This window comes from Falco rusticolus, chromosome 6 (genome assembly GCF_015220075.1).
Source record: "Falco rusticolus isolate bFalRus1 chromosome 6, bFalRus1.pri, whole genome shotgun sequence".
Lineage (NCBI taxonomy): Eukaryota > Metazoa > Chordata > Aves > Falconiformes > Falconidae > Falco > Falco rusticolus.
This window is the reverse complement of record NC_051192.1, coordinates 62,597,718-62,614,023: the sequence shown is the minus strand read 5'-3', so window position 1 is coordinate 62,614,023 and position 16,306 is coordinate 62,597,718.

Here is a 16,306-nt window from a genome sequence, read left to right as displayed (position 1 = left end):
AGCAATGGTAATAATGCTACTTCCTGAGCCTGCAGAGAAATGGGGGCCAGGAAAATTTTTATCCCTTTAGAGTGTATCACGGACTTCAGTGATGAGCTCTTATTGATGTTGATAAGCAGAGAAATGGTGGTGGCTGGGTATCTACCCTTAGAGATAGCTGTGGGACTCTGATGGTATGAAGAAGGAATACCACTTTTCATTCCCACATCTGGATGTTACTGGTGCTCTTCTGGGTATCAGCTGAGAAACCTGTGTCGCCATCGTGATCCAGAGGTAAGGCTAAGCAGATCCCCAGGGCATTGACTGGCCACCAGAGCTGTGCCTTTGGATCCTGACTTTAGTTTTCTCCCACACCACATTGTGCTTTGGAATCTGCTGGAGAATCGAGGTTGAAGGGTGAGTGCTTCCTGCTCCAGAAGAATGAGTTGTGTTAAAAGTTCTTGCTGTGGATGCTTATTATTTTTCTGCAAGTACAAATCCTGAAATGCATCAGGGGTGAAGGAAGCTAATACCTTTTCTCTTCCCCGCTGTTAATAATTTTTTTCAAACTTCAAATATATAAAGAAATATATTTTAGTGGCACAGCTCTGCAATTTTTTTGTATAACCAAACCCCTCTTCTGCTTTTTCCTTGGTTATAATACAGTGTATAATCTTGCCACAGGCAATGTTGCTTTGTTCATCGGATGAAGATTGCAGTGAATTACTAGGAGATGCTGAAGTCATATGGCACTTGGGAGCATTTGTCTGATGCTGAACATGTGTGTGGAGGTTTTTGTTTTGGCCTAAGGGTGAGGACTCTGGTGTTGGATACACAATGGTGCTTCTGAGATACAGACTGGGGAAAAATCCATGCTAGGCTAGTTTCTGCTACCAGTTACCAGTAAGTAATTGGTATTTTCCCAGTATTGTAGGATTTATCTTAAAGTAGGGGGGAGTCTGTGGTTCTTAGGTGTCCAAATCTTGGAAGTGCTGAGCTTCCAAAAAGTTGAGCTGTGTTTTAGTTCTCTTTGGGGTTAGGGCATGCTGCTAGTCCTGTTACAGCCTCTTGTATTGCAAAGTGCTGCCGATACAATCCAGGGTGGCTTGTGCAGTCTTTGCTCCCCCTTGGATCAGGCCTAGCAGTCTGGTAGACTTTATTTTTGGATTGTCAGTTAACTAAGCCAGGCATCCAAATGAGTTGCAGGGAAACAGCTAGTCTGCTAAACCAGTCATTTAAAGACTGAGGTGCTTGACCCCAAAGGAAGGTGCTTGCAGGTATTTTTTGCGGATGGACTAATATTTAGGGAAACCAGTTCTTGCAGTGTAAGTATGTCCTGGAGAAAGCGTACCTCCAGGTAGATCCATGGCTGCAAAGGTGCTGCTTGGGCTAGAGCACCAGGGAAGGATGGTCAATGACTCTCTTCCATTCAATTCAAAGTCCCACATGATGCTCAGCTGCATCTTTGACCACTTACACATCATTTTATTTCATATTTTGCTGGCTGGCTCTGATGTCTGTAGCCACATTGCCAGGCATTTCTCCTACCCTCCTAGGCTGGGAGCTGCCTACCTCGCTTGTCCTTTTAGTCAGCTGTTGGAATCCAGCTCCTGAGATGCTCTCCCAGGTGTTACCCCAAAGATCTAGCTCAGAGGCAGTTGCAAGCTGATGTAGATCTGAGTCAGGCAACAGCAAACACCAAGTCCAGCTTTGCCGGTGTCTTCTAGCATCCTTCTGCAGCCCTGGCTGCTGCCCTACTGCCAGGGACTGCAGCCAGTCTGCCTTGTGACCAGTGTTGGCCAAAGCTTTCCTGCTTCCCTTTGGAAGATACCTCATTAAAATGAAAATATTTTATCAGAATTTATCTCTGAACTACTCAACTGGCAAAATCCTGATGTGATTCAAAATCAAGATGAAATGTTTGGCTTCAGCAGTGTTTCTTGTGGTGACTTTATCACTTCCTTTGAACTCCTTTATCTAATCATTTTGTTTTGATGTGACCTAGGAGTTTTCAGTAAGTGTGTTTCTGTCAGTGCTTCAGAATTGTTCTCCATCCTCTTGGCCCTGGATGTCTGCTCTGAGAGACGTTGGAATGTGTTTTCCCAATTCAGGACACAAATAAACAGCAGTCACAGAAGCTGCCCGCTTTAGCTTAATCTCAGTTCCGTAAATAGCAGAGAACATGCTGACAGCTGGATTTGCATAGGTCTCTCATTGGTATTTAATGGAATGATTTATCTCTTCCTTCAATTTTATTTTGAGGGTGATGCTAACATGACCACCCCCCCGCCCCAAAGGAAACCCCAAACTCCTACAATTTCTCTGCTTTAAAAGTTAACACTGAGCAGAGACTTGGCAGGGAAGCTGTGGAGCAATGAGCAGTCATCAGAGGAACGTGAGAAGCAGGGTTTTGACACAGGGAGCGTATTTGAAAGGAACATTCCAGAGCAGAGCAATGTTAGCTGGGCCAGCGTTCAGTGCCTGCTGCGGCTGTGCAATTCTGTGATGCCGCTTAATGCAATCTCAGCTATAAGGAGGACTAAAATCTAATTCACTCCTAAAAGGAATAGAAATATTAATTGTATATTGGATTCTATAATAACTTTAAGCAGAATGCACTGTAGGTTTATCGAAGGCCTAGGAAGAACTTAGCTGTTTCAATTACTGCTTCTGAAAATTGTATCTCATTCTATTGATGAAACTGTTATGGCTGCTCTTGATAATACTGTAAATATCTGCAGATATACAGACTTCGGAAAAGTTACTCTGATCTGGGTTTATTGCCATGTGTGAACTAAGACTGGCAAACACTGAAAAACCTAACAGGATTATTTTTAATACATGTTTCCATAACGTGGTTATCCCTTGTCAAAATGAAAAGCTATTTACTATGCTAAATAGGCTAATTTTATGATAAGTTTTTAATCTTGCCACCTTTCCATTATTTAGCTGTGATTCTGCATTTCACACTACTAAACCCTTGGGATTATATGTGAAATAGCAGGGTGACTGGGTTGCATTTTAATTAAAGCAAAAACGTTTCAAATAAAATGTTAAATATTGCTGCATATATCCAAGAAGCAGATGTGATTTCACCACTTATATCCCCAATAACACATGCAAATCCAGATTAAGACACATCTAAATATGCCTATAAACTCAAGTGCAGCTCTTCAGGCTCCCCAGGGGGGAGTGAATTTTATGTGGCTTGGGGAAAGTTGTTCACCACGATGGAATAATTTTGCTTGAAGGAATCATTTAGGAGTGGGCTTTCAAAAAACAATCCTCACGCGGCTGGTCCCAGTGGCTGTGCAGGGGCTGGCTGGCAGGGTGCTGCTGTGCCCCTTGGGGTGGCACAGGGGGTCCTGGAGGAGCTCTGCAGGCAGAAGGGTGCTCCCATCACCTGCCATCCCCTCCTGCCTGGGCACATAGGCTTCTCTGCCACGGCAGGTAATGGGAAAGTTTATTTTGCAGTAATTTGTGCCGAGTCGCATGTTACCTATTGCAAGCACTATCTCGAGCTGTCACCAGGGGGGCTCCTTGGTGAAGAAAGCAACAGCTGCTCCAGCAGCCCAGGTGACAGTGCCAAGTACCGGCTGTTTATCATGTCCCAGGTGACTGTCACACCGGGGAGGGGGGAACATGGGCTGCTGGGGCTTTCTGTCCCTCTGTGAATAGAAGTACGGTCCGTGCTTGTTTGCTTAGAGTGCAGGGCAAGAGATTACACGTGCAAATCCTGCTTGAGATTTTTAGCAGTCTCACTCCTCCAGTGTGGTATGAGTGCTTCCCTTGTACCTCACAGACACGGGACTACATGGAAGTATGTCACACGTGCTTAATTCACTGTGCAACATGACAGTTGAGGATGGGAAAGGTTTTCTAGTAGATGTGCCATGTGTTTTAGTGAATGCCAGAACTCTGTTACCCACTCTTGCACCCACTGTGCCAGGTGCCTTTTCTGGACTGTAGCGAGCTCTTCTTTTGGGATGCTGGGACCATAGCAAAAAAGCAGTACAGCTCCTGTAGAGCAGGACTTCTCAGGATGCAGCCACAAGTGCTGTCAGCAGGGAGAGGTCCTGATGTCTGTTAATCTTGACTTCTTCCCTCAGGAATCAGGGTCATGTCTCTCCTTCCAGCCTCCAGTGGATAAAAGCAATCCAAGTAGGAAGGTGGATTTCATGGGGTGGATGGGAAGGTGTGATAAGAAGAAAACGGAGAGGGGCTCTTCATTTTGTCCTGCACATTACCTAATTGGGGCTGTTCTCAGCTCGGGGTAGTGTCAGTCCAGGAGTAATTTGCATCAGGTGCAATCACACAGTGAATTGAGGGTGAGGTGCTAACGGTGGGTTCAGTAGGTCAGAACACTGGTGCATGCCTTCCCCCTGCTCCTGAACAAAGCACTGGACGATATTTAACCCAGGTGGAAGGCAGGTGCATCCAGCTTGCTGAGAAAACCACATATTGCTGTGCTGGTTGTTCATTTAAAATGGATTGTATGTAAACGGAGGTGATGTATCTTCTGAACAACCGCAGTGGGTTCCCTACAGTGTGGCTACCTGGGTAGCTTTGAGGACCAAGCCTGTGTTCATACAGGTGCTGGCCCGGGGGTGATGCTGGAGATGTGGCTGCTAGCTGGGGATGGAGCTGGCTGCAGCGTGGTGCCCAGCCTCAGCTGTCACTGCTGCAGCCCTGCCACACAGCACAGCAGCATCTGCCTCTGAATGTGGCTTGTACCTGCACCTGCCTAGTAAAAGCTCTACAGCAGCCAGCAAGAGTGGCTCACAGCTCCCGCAAACAGCTGGCTGTGAAAACTCAGAAGGAGTTTCCCATGGGTTAGGTGAGCCCTTTAACCAGTTTTATGTGTAGTCAGTTGTGCCTTCCTCATAACATATTAAAAACATAAAAGGTTGTCCTGGTTTCGGCTGGAATGGAGTTAATTTTCTTCCTAGTATTGTGTTTTGGATTTAGTACGAGAATAATGTTGATAACAAGCTGATGAAAACATCACTTAGCTGTTGCCAAGTTGTTGCTTGCTCTAAGTCAAGGACTTCTCAGTTCCCCGTGCTCTGCCAGTGAGCGGGTGCGCAAGAAGCCGGGAGGGAGCAGAGCCAGGACAGCTGACCCGAACCGGCCAAAGGGATATTCCATACCATAGAGCATCACGCTCAGTATATAAACTGGGGGGAGCTGCCTGGTTTGCCCAGGAGTTGGCTGGGGCCAGGTGATCACTGCTCGGGGACTGGCTGGGCATCAGTCAGCAAGTGGTGAGCAATTTTACTGTGCATCACTTACCTGTCTTGGGCTTTAGCTCTTTCTCTCTTTTTTGTTGTTTCCCTTTTCATTTCTACTACTATTATTATATCACTATTATTATATTTTATTTCAATTCAATTATTAAACTGTTCTTATCTCAAACCATGGGGTTTACCTTTTTTCAGGTTCCCAGTGGGTGAGCGAGCAGCTGCCATGTAGTTGCCAGATGGGGCTAAACCACAACAAAAAAGGTTTATCTCGCATCCTGCACATGCAAACTGGGCAGAATCAAACTAAAAGTGTCATGGTAACAGGCTGAAGCAATACGGTCTGCAGTGCTGCAGGTGCTGCGCCTACGGCTGCCCTAGGTAATCACTGTGCTTTGTTGACAAAGCATGGGGTTGTGAGTCTCACTCTAAATATTTGCCAGAAAGTTTGCTTGGGAATGGTGAATGTTATGACACAGGACAGCTAAAAATAGAGCACTTACTGGTAATTTTTCGGTCTTCGGTTTCGCAGTGTGAGATGTGATTTTTTCAGAAGAGCTGTACATCTGTGCCCCCCCCCCCCTCCCATTCAATCACAGCATCTTTGCAAATCAGGCCTTTTGTGCCTCCCAAAATCAAGTTCTTAAATAAAATAGAAGCCAGAGCAATGGAAAAAAATAGATTTTGAAGTCATACTAGCAAGGGTACTATTATAGGGGCTGTTATCCTCCATGCTTCCTTTTAGAGTTCACTGAAGGGAGATTGGAAAAGATGTCTCACCTTTGTGTAGGACTCGGGAACCAGGTTCCCAGGCTTTTCAAGTTGTTTGTGCCGAAGAGAGACGAGAGACTCATCAAGAGGAGTGAGTGGGCTACAGTGAACCACAGATAACTTGATCCTGCCCTTGTTGAAGTGAATGGCACAACTCTATTGTCTGTAAGGAGGGTGAGAGCAAGCTGTGAGGCTCTTGCAAACCCTACCCTAATCAATTAACCGCTGCCCTAAAATTTCCCAGGTGATGCTCTGTTGCATGCTGCAGGAGCCCACTTGGTCCTGAGGCTTTGCAAATCCTTTTCGAGACCTCTTGAGGTGAGTTAAAAACATAACTTTTTTTTTGTTTGTTTTGTGTAAGAAAAGCCTTTTTTGCTTTGAGAACTCTGAGAGCCTTGTGGTAAGGAGACTGCTTCTCGCTTTGTGCTGGAGGCTCTGCTGAGGCAGAGGAGAGGCTCTGCATCATTTTACTGTGGGCTGGTGTGGGCCAGTCTCTCCTCCTGTCCATCTGTAATAACGGCCTGGGGACAAGGGCCCTGTTTTCATGGGGAACGGTCAGGCTTTGAGCTGGAAAGGGGTGTTGCACCCTTAGATTTTTCTACTGGAAACTTCAGTTCCTTGGAGCCAGGAGCCAAGAGAGTGGTGAGGAACTTCAGGCAATTTAAGGCTTAAGGACATCTGCCTGGATGGGCGTAGGATGCAGGTTTAGGAGATGCAGGAGTGTGCAGCAAGCAGCTGGTCTCATGTGCTGGGCTGAAGGTGGTAGAGTTGCTCCATCTTCAGATGCGTGTCCCACCTGGCCGGGCATGTTACACGGGCTGCCCTGCAGGTGCTGGTTACCCGTGGGGGGCTGGAGATTATCCCCTGTGTCTGCAGGAGGCTCTTGCTGGATGGTTGGGGGAACAGGGACAGCAGTGGTCTGGGACATGAGATTCATTGTTCAAAACAGTAAGTAGTGTGTTTTGTGGGACGTTCTGCAACCGTAGCACTGGCTTTGGGAGATCCTTTGCTCCTGAGGTCTGGGTCTCCAGATCTATGCTTTAACATGATACTAACTTGCAGGAAAATTTGAGCTTATGGGTCAAACAAGCAAGACTTTCTGAACTCCTGACACTGTAAGAGTGATTTGGAGGATATGGACTTCTAATTCAGACCGGACTAGCAATAGTCTATCTGGCCATGTAGGATAACCTTACTGGAAGCATGTATGGGTGGGGAGTTAATCTGCTTCTTCCATGTGAGGTAAGGATGGATGTTTTATTGCTGTCTTTCAGGCAGTGGAGATCGCAGTAACAGCCGCCATCCCTAAGCAGAATGCCCTGCGTCTCTGCATGTCGCTATGGTGTTTCGGTAACCATGAAACGCCAGGTGCTCTTTCAAAATAATGGTTTCTTTAATTATTTATACCTTAAGGATTAAAGAAGGTTTTGTTTTGCCTAGTTACAGCAACAGCTGGATGAGTCAAAAGAACAGTTGCCAGTGCTATCAGAGGAACCTTGATATTTCTAACAGGAAGTTTATAATTAAACTGAGTCACCATCACATCGTTTGTGTTACCCAGACCCATGCATCTGAAAGATATTATTAGCCTTGTCTTGCACTGCAGGGCTGTGACTCCCCCCACGGAGCTGTAGGTTGCTGACACTTGGTGGTGGTGGTAGCTGTGCTTGTGGTGCTGGTGCCTCGGCGTAGGGCTCGAGGTGGGGAAGTAGCAGGTCAGCATGGAAGCACGATGGGATGTGTCCTTAGCTGGGCTTTCCATGTGGGTACAGCCTCTCTGCGCGATGCTTTGGGTACCAATCTTTGAAAGGGTGGATTGTTGTTCTTTCCTGGAAGCCCACAAGACCCGCTCCCCTCCCCCAACACCAATTTCTTCTAGACCTTTTCTCAAAATCAAGCGCTTGTTGCAAAGTCTTCACTTTTCAAGAGGCTTCCTCTCCTGTCTGCAAGAAGAGTAATTTCCCACAAGGCAGCTACATTCCCTTCGTGTTGATCTTAATTAAAACAGGTATATGGCAAATAATGTTCTCTTAAACCTTAATGAATGGTTTCCCCAGACAGCTGTTAATTATGACATAGAGCCACTGCCCTGTGTCTTCATTGCCATGGTACAGAAGCTGCCTATTTTTAAATATCGGACATCAGAGGGATATTTATTCATTTTGGGCAAAGCTGCTGGCATGGAGCAGGCATGCGGTAACACGACAAGCAAATGCCACATGTGAGTTGTCCTGGGATTGGTTTCATCTAAGTTTCCGTGGCTGTGGCAGAGAAACTTCTGTCCGAGTTTGTTACCCCAGGCTCCCATTAGAGCAGATGAAGGGGAAGGGGCAACGCCTCTGACCAGCATCAGACACCAGCTTCCAGAGGGAGGGAAGGTGCCCAACAAGTGCTTGTTTCTTTCTAAGGATGGTACAGGCAACTTTGTTGTTAACTCCTGTTTTGACATTTACATCTGGTCAGGTGAATTCCAGCTTTTCAGAGCTGGAATCACATCATCTCCTTGATGCATCTGAAGCTTGTGGGCTTTGTAAATAGGATTCTCGGTGCTGCCCAGCTGCTGGTCCCTCCGCATCGTGCTGAGGTCCAGCCTGTCCCCCCTCCTCCAGTTTCTTCTTTTGTGCCTCATGCAACCTTTTCCAGACCTTTGCTGAGCAGGCACTCTGTTTGCTTAATCCCTGGGATCATGCGGCTGGTGAAGAGTGGTGATCCCAGGCAGGGTGGCTTATACTAATATGCTGGGCTGCGAGCGGCGGGCAGGAGTGGTGGGAGCCCCTGCAGCCAAATCCAGCCCTGCCCATCTGTCGGAGCCGCTCTCCGTAGGCTGTCATTGCTATCCCTGAGTTTTGAAAGGCTGCTTGTTGTCCTGGGCTGGGAGCTGCCGCAGCCTGGTTTCAGCAGAGGTAGATGGAGAGGCGTAGAGAAGGCTTTCATGTGACAGCTGTTTGGACAGGAACGAGAGCATTGTATTATTTGCTGAGACCCACAATCATATACGGGCTCCTCGCATCGCTTCACCTGTCAAGTTCATGAGTGCCTGTCTACTGAATCCCCCTCTTTTCTTGCTGATCTCATCTGTTACGCTTTTTGTTTTGCGGTTTTTTTATTTCTTGTGTGACCTGTTTTCCTTCTGTCTCTCCCCTGCTCTTGCTCCCTCCCACCTTGCCCTGATCTACCTGGCATCACGGCAGCTGAAATGAAGAGTGCAAGCAGTGTGGCGTTCATGTTGCTTTTTTTCCATTTGTTGCTTGTATCTGCAAAATGTGGCTGAAAGAGGAGAAGGAAGGGGTGCTGGAGCATCCCAGGTGGATGCAGGCAGTCCTGAGCTTGTATGGAACAGATCCTCGAGCTGTGTCTGCCTTCATGGAGGCTGGTACCTGTGCTGTGCAGCAGTCCCTTTCGGCACAGAAACCACCTATAGGAACTATAGGTCTCTGAACAAAACCTTTGTCCTGCAAAAGCATATGAGAGAGGCAGACCAAAATTTAGGTCATGCTTAATCCGTATTAAAGATTAAATTATTGAATGGGATCTTCATAAGCGTGTCATGGATGTGAATAGCATATAATAAAATCAGATGAAAGCAGCAGGTATTACGGATGGGCATAAAAAATTTATTTATACGTTAGCTTATGTATTTACTAATATACCTAAACATTTGTGTATTTTGTGATCATTAGTAACCCTTTACATGAAGACTCTGAACAGAACCTTCCTATAAACATTCCTGCAGTCTAACAGTGGCTTGCTGCTTATAGAAAAATGTGACTGCCCTACTGATCCCATCTGCTGCTCAGGGATGCACCTTCTTCCAACACTGAGCTTCCCTTCTTCTGTGCCTTGCTCTGGAGTTAGACCTGAGGCCACTGGGGACCATTCATTAGCAAGCTTCACGTCTGCAGAGATGGCCAGGCTTTCCTGGGACTGTGGGACAGCATCTTCTGTGGAATGCTGCAGATGGAGCCTGGGCTGTTTGGGAAACATTGTTCTGGGCGGCCTGATGTGTGGAGGGAGCAGCAATTTGCTGACAATGTTGAGGATCTAAAAATGTAAGATGCAGCAAATTTATTACCAGACTGTTCCTTGCAAGAACTTTTTGCAGGGTGAAGACATGAGGCAGATGATTAGATCTGTGAAGAAAGAGAATGGTGATGCCCAGCCTTCCCTAGGGTGAGAGTTAGAAAACCAATCCACATCTTTTCTATCTTGCAAAATTAACATGCTTCCCTTCATACATTAAAATACCAAGCTGGCCTGGCTGTGCCTTGCTATAGCTGCTTGGCAACACCAGAGTGCCCCGGTACAGTGGAAAACCCCTCCTGCTTCATTCATTCTGCTGAAAAAGCTATTTGCAATCAGCAAAAGGGGCTAGAAATGACACCCCAACACCCACGTTTTATCCACCTGCTATAAAGCAGCCAGAAGTTAACGCCTGCTGGAGCTGGCCCTCAGCCTGAGCCCAAAATCCATCCTTCCTACCAGCCAGATTTCTCCTAGGCTTGAAGGGCTGGTTGAGAGAGCAGTGAGCAGTTGGTACCTGGCTCTGCTGGTCCCCACATGAGGTGTCCCCCTCATGCTCCCTCTGCCAGCTTTCATCATGGGATGCAGGTGACATGCTCCCCAGGAACTGCATCCTCTGCCTGTCAAATTTGTTCTCTCTTAGGTTGAATAACCAGGTGTTTGCTGGGCCGTGGAAGAGCCTCTGAATGTGCATCCATACCTCAGTGCGAGGGTGGCTGGCTTGCAGCTTGTGAGTGATTTGAGTGTGTGGGGAGAGTAGGGGCTGGTGATGCTGGAGCTGCCGAGCCCTTGAAGGCAGCCTGGCTTTGCTCAGCTGCTTCCAGAACTGAGTGCTGTGATCTCTGGGAGCTGGTGCCCCCTCTCATCCCTGCTCTTTGGCTTTTTAAGGCATGCAATACATATTTTGTGGCTTGGCTACTGAAAGCAGAAGCTTCTAAGGGTGAGAGAAGCCAGCTGCCCCTAGAGATCTGTTAAGAGCCAGGTGGGGGTCACCCATTCCCACCTGGGACATGGGTGACCAGGGCAGGGAAGTGACTGAGTGTGCCCAGCCCCAAGGGACCCTGGGCTTAACTTAAACAACCAAATTCAGATTCCAGCTCAAGTTCCTGAGGCAGCTGAAGGAATCGGACCAGACTTTTTCGTGTTCCCAGTAAAGCTTCCAGCTACTGCTGTATAAGAGACTCTTCTTTCCTCACCTCTGGCTGGGAAAGGTGGGAATTTTTAAGGTATATGTCATCTCATCCGATGCCTGTCTTTAGAGCCTTCCAGGTGTGCTGTCAGTGCTTCATTGTACTGCTAGTGGTGTTATCATTGGAAAATAATGCTCAGGTAGGACACACAACATATTCCACGTTACAGCAGCTCTTCCCAGCTCTCTTGTAGCTGAGTGTTACTGCTCATCCTGCCTCCTCAGCCCAGCAGGTGACCCCCCTTGCAAAGCCAGTGGGAGAGAAAACAAAAGCTGAATTAATTATAGGACTGCACCAGTTCTGTTGTGGTTATTAAAATGAACAGGAGCACCTGGAATTAGGTGGATAATGAATAAAACCAAACAAAATTGAAGAATTACTAAAAATACTGAGTTTTTCCAGTGTGCTTTAGTAATGAGATTAACAGTGAAATTAATTGAGGTGAAAGGCAAGCTTGGAAGACAAATATCTCATGATCTTCCTCTATATTTTACTGAGTTTGCCTTTGAGACTTGCATGAAAGAAAGCTACAGTGAATGAATATACAGAATATAAGCAAACACAGGTCATGTTTTATTCAGTTTAAGGAGAGGCAAGATTTAAATTACACAGGCTTGTATTCTGTATCTGCACCTGGGAGCTGCAGGTTCCAAGGATGGCGTAATTTAATGATATATTGTCATTTAATGATATTTAAGCACTTGCAGTCTGCAGGCGGTATTTTTTAATTGTGTTGCAGGGATAATTCAATTCAGTTTATCCAAGTCATCTTCATCAAGTAAGGTCAAATCCCAAGGTGGGGGAACTTTGGTCATTATGGGAAGATGGAAATAGGAAACAATAAGTCTGGTTTTCAGTGTGTAAGGTTTAATAATTATTTCAAGGGTGAGTGATCTCATAGAACCTTAACAGTAAGAAAAGTTTTTTGTTTTAAGTATATAAATATGACTATGTTGAGGTTTGGTTTCTATAATGCAATTTCAATTTCAGCAGCTACCTCTTAATGATTGCTTTTCATTGCAGTAGGTAGATTGTTGGGCGTTTTGCCTTCAGATGCTCGCTGGCTTCCCTGTGTAGTGCTCCAGGGCTTGTTACGTTCATTGAGGCTCTACGATGATCTGGGGGTTCCTCAGGCTGCACTTGATCAAGGATCAGAGCCGCATAGTTTGTGCCCACACATTGGTTTGTACTCACCTCCTCACATGGCTGTGGTGTGCTGGAGGAAGTGATTGCCTTCCAGCTGAAACTGGTGGCCAAGCTCTCGTTAGCCTACTCAGGCACGTGAGTTTTCATGTATAATGGTGTGGTGCAGCTAGAATGGCTTTTGATTCCTAGCCTGGTTGTATCTGCTTACTGCTTTGCTGATGGGGAAACGTCTCCACTATCCATCTGAAGTCATGCTTTGACTCATGCTTCTGAGTCTGAAACACTGTATGCCAGCCTTCCTCCTCCTGTATTCCTCCCAGCGGGTAAGGGTAGCATTCATCTTTCAGTCCTCTTATTTTTGAGACTATTCTGTTCTTGCTAGTGAAGCTTCCACCTGTGGTTTCAGTGGCTTCTATTACTCTTTCTCACGGTCTTCCTTAAAGCCTTAAAGCCCTTGTGCCCGCGTGTACCAGTGAGCCGGCGTGTTTCCCTGGAGAGTCTGTGTTATGCTTAGGGCTAATTTGCATGGGGGGGATTTACTTTTGTAGTAACTGCTCTATATGAAGTGGCAGGCCACAGCCACATCCCAAACAGCCAGTTGTCAGTTTATAGCTTCAGTTTTGCCTGTTCCAGGCTGCTTTCAGAGTACCCACCACCAGTGCTGAGTGCGCACCGCACAGTCCTCTGAGCTGTCCCTGGGATGTCCGCACCATGGGGCTGTGGTCCCCCATAGCCTGGTTGGGTACCTGGAAAGCAAATTTCTGAAGTTGCCATGACCACCTTCCTGGCCTTTCTGTGGTTGATGATGACTTAATTTAAAAGTCTTACCAGACCTGGGGAGACCGGGTGCCTCTCCTTGTTGCAGCTGTGGTCGGGGGACATACCAGGTGGTCAGATATTTGCCTGTAAGCTGTGTAACTGAGGTGCTGTGGTTTCTGCAGCGGCAGGAGATATGAGCAGCTTCCTCCTATTCAGACACACCAGGCTTTGCGTATTCAAAGTGAGTTCTTTCCACACAATTTCTCTGGGAGGTTTTTTGCTCATACGCTGTACATCGGTGCTATCCTCACCTCCCCATCGCCATGGGAGCTCATGTCTTGTATGTGGCTCTGAGCAGCAGTGAGTGGTGGATGCGGCTAAGGGAGCAGACAGCAGGGTTATGCTGCTGCTGAGGGATACTGGTTCCATGCCAGCCACAGCCTTTCATGCAGACAAGGTCTCTGACATAGCTGGACTGGTGGGTGCATAATTCTCCTCCTCCAGGCTTTGTGAACTTCTTTTTCTTTCTTTCAAGAGAAGCTCAGATGCTGATTATATATGCTGGAATTCAGACTGGTACACTCACAGTTGTCACTGCTGGCTGCAGGGAAGAAATCTTATCCTTATTAAATAGAGGGAGAAAAAAGATGAAAAAAGAACGAAAAGAACACCTACACAACTGCACTAGTTTGGATTAAAACCCAGACAAAGGACTTTTGCTCTTTGTCTGAACAACTTGCTTGAATGACTTGGGGGGGCAGGAGAGGGAAAGTAACTAATGCCACTCTGAAATGTCACTCCTCGCTGTTTAAATACCACATTGCACCGAGGCTTGTAAATCACACGTCATTTCCTAATTAAAAAATGACGAGTATAATGGGGTGTTTCACTGCTGTGGCAGAACGGTTCACAGACAGGAGTGCTCCCAGGGTTTCACAGCTGCCGGGTGTAATCCGCTACGTCTGCCTCCCGCTTTCCTTTCTGGAGCCAGACTCATCAAGGAAAGAGGTTAAGCTTGCGACCAGTTTTCACTGCTGGCAAGGGGATGACTGACTGATCGCAAAGAAAAAGCCCAGGAAAGCGTATTTTCTCTGTGCTAAACCATAATTTTGAATTAAAGTCCAGGCATAAGCTGCTACTGCAGTAGGATGCTGAAGAAACTGGTGGGCTTTCTAGTTCTCGGTCTCTGGAGACCCCGGCACCTGTGTCATTTCCTTGGTTTTGTAGTTAACCATGGGTTTTGTAGTACCAGTTATAAAAGGTCTTTCTGGATATATCTGTCCTGGAAAATTTTAGAAGTGTACTTTCTGCCTTGGTGCAACTCAAAGCAGACAGAATTTCTTCACTCCTCAGCAGTAAAGAAATTGTGTTGTGTAGGCAGCTTGTACAGAAGAGTGCTTACAAATTTTACGGGCAGAGGTCAGGCATTTTTGGTTTAGGCCCATGGTAAGCATTTCAAATAACACTGTTTTGCAAGCTCTGGTTGTCTTTTTTTTTTTTTTTTGGTGTACTTCACTAATTAAAGTAATGACTGTTGCTTTATCTTGCTGTGAATACCTAGCCACCTGGGGGAGAATTAATATTGACAGGAGCTGTTAGAGAGATATTTGAGATTTGTTTTTGGGTCCAGCGAGGTAAAAGGGTTTGTGGACCAAACATAGGACAAGTAGCTGGGGCCTCCCATGGAAACTGCCTCCTGCTCAGCCTCCGGGGCCTCTTCAGCTCGGAGCTTCACGTGCTGCCATGATGGCACTCAGCCAAGCTTTGCTTCCCCTCCAGTGCTGTTGGCTTCTTTCTGCTCATGTTCCTTCTTTCAGGTGGTTTAATCTCTTCCCAATGAGTAAGTGGGTGTGCTGACAAGGTCAGGTTGGTGTGGTCACTGCTGGTGTGGAGAAACCAGCTGGTGGCTCTCCTTATCAATCTGCAGCCCAGCAGGCTAAAGGAGCATCTCTTCCAGGTCCCTTGGATGTCCTTCCCAAGTGTCTGCCTTGCAGTCCTGGTCAGCAGGGCAAAGCCCATCCCCAAGTGGTCCAAGTACATGTCAGAGAACAGTGAGAGCTGCTCAGTCTTTGGATATCCTAATGGTGAGGGTGACTCAAAGCAAGGATGGGGTTTGTTTTCCTCCAAGCTTGGGGGCCAGGGCAGCCATAGAGGCCAGGCCTCCAATGGACCTGCAGGAGGTCCCATGACAGTGTGGACATGGCCTGAACTACCTTAGCTTTGCTTGCATTCACCAACCAAAGACTCTACACCTTACCCCCAGGCAACCTGCTCCGCATCTTTGCTATCCTTACTGTTAAAAAGTAATTCCTTTTTGACAAGACTAAAAGGTCTACCTTTTAGTTTTGCTGCCAGAGAGGACAACTAGTCTTTTCTGCTTGGTGGCTGCTTTTTTACTTCTTTAAAGAGAATTATCAAGTCTCTCCTCAGCCTTCTCCCCCCTTACCTGCCTAACCACCTGCTAAGCCAACCTTTCCTCTAAGGCCACGTTTTCATGGTTGCTGATCGTGCCTGTTAGTCTCCTGGGGTGTCTTTTCAGTTGGTACGCATCTGAACCACATGCCCAAGGATACAGTTGGTTTTCTTGATGAGATCTGAGAGCTGTGGGTTCCTAGGTGGTACTTACCTCCAGCCCTCCCAGGTGTTGTAGGATGTTTGCTTATTCTGCACGGCATGGATGCACACAATGCTTGTGGGGCACTGCTGGCTTGTGATTTGTGGTGACACCTGGATCCTTTTCTATTAACTTGTTGCTTTACCATGTCCTTCTCATCCTGTATTTTTCCACTGTCCTTTTGAATTGCATCTGATTTGTTTTCAGCTTGATGTTAGGGTTTTTTCTTGCTTTACTTTCTTCTCATCTAAAAATATAAGCTATATAGCCAGAAAATATGTGTTTATACTTTACTTAAGGAAAGAATAACGTTTCACATGTCACTCTTACCTTTTAACAGATCTAGATAACTGCCTGTCTTCTCTGAGGCTGCATGAAATTGCTGTTAACTACGTGGAATATTCCATCAGAACGGTGCCAATTTCCTTCTGCAGCCTCTCAGAATAGCTGCATTATAATACTGGGTAATTAAGTTGCACTTCTATTGCCCTTTCAACCAAGGGTACTATAACCTTGCTTTAAACTGAAAATGCACAAGGAAAACTTATACCTGTGTTCTGGCCCAGCAGGACCCCAGCTGAAGTGTT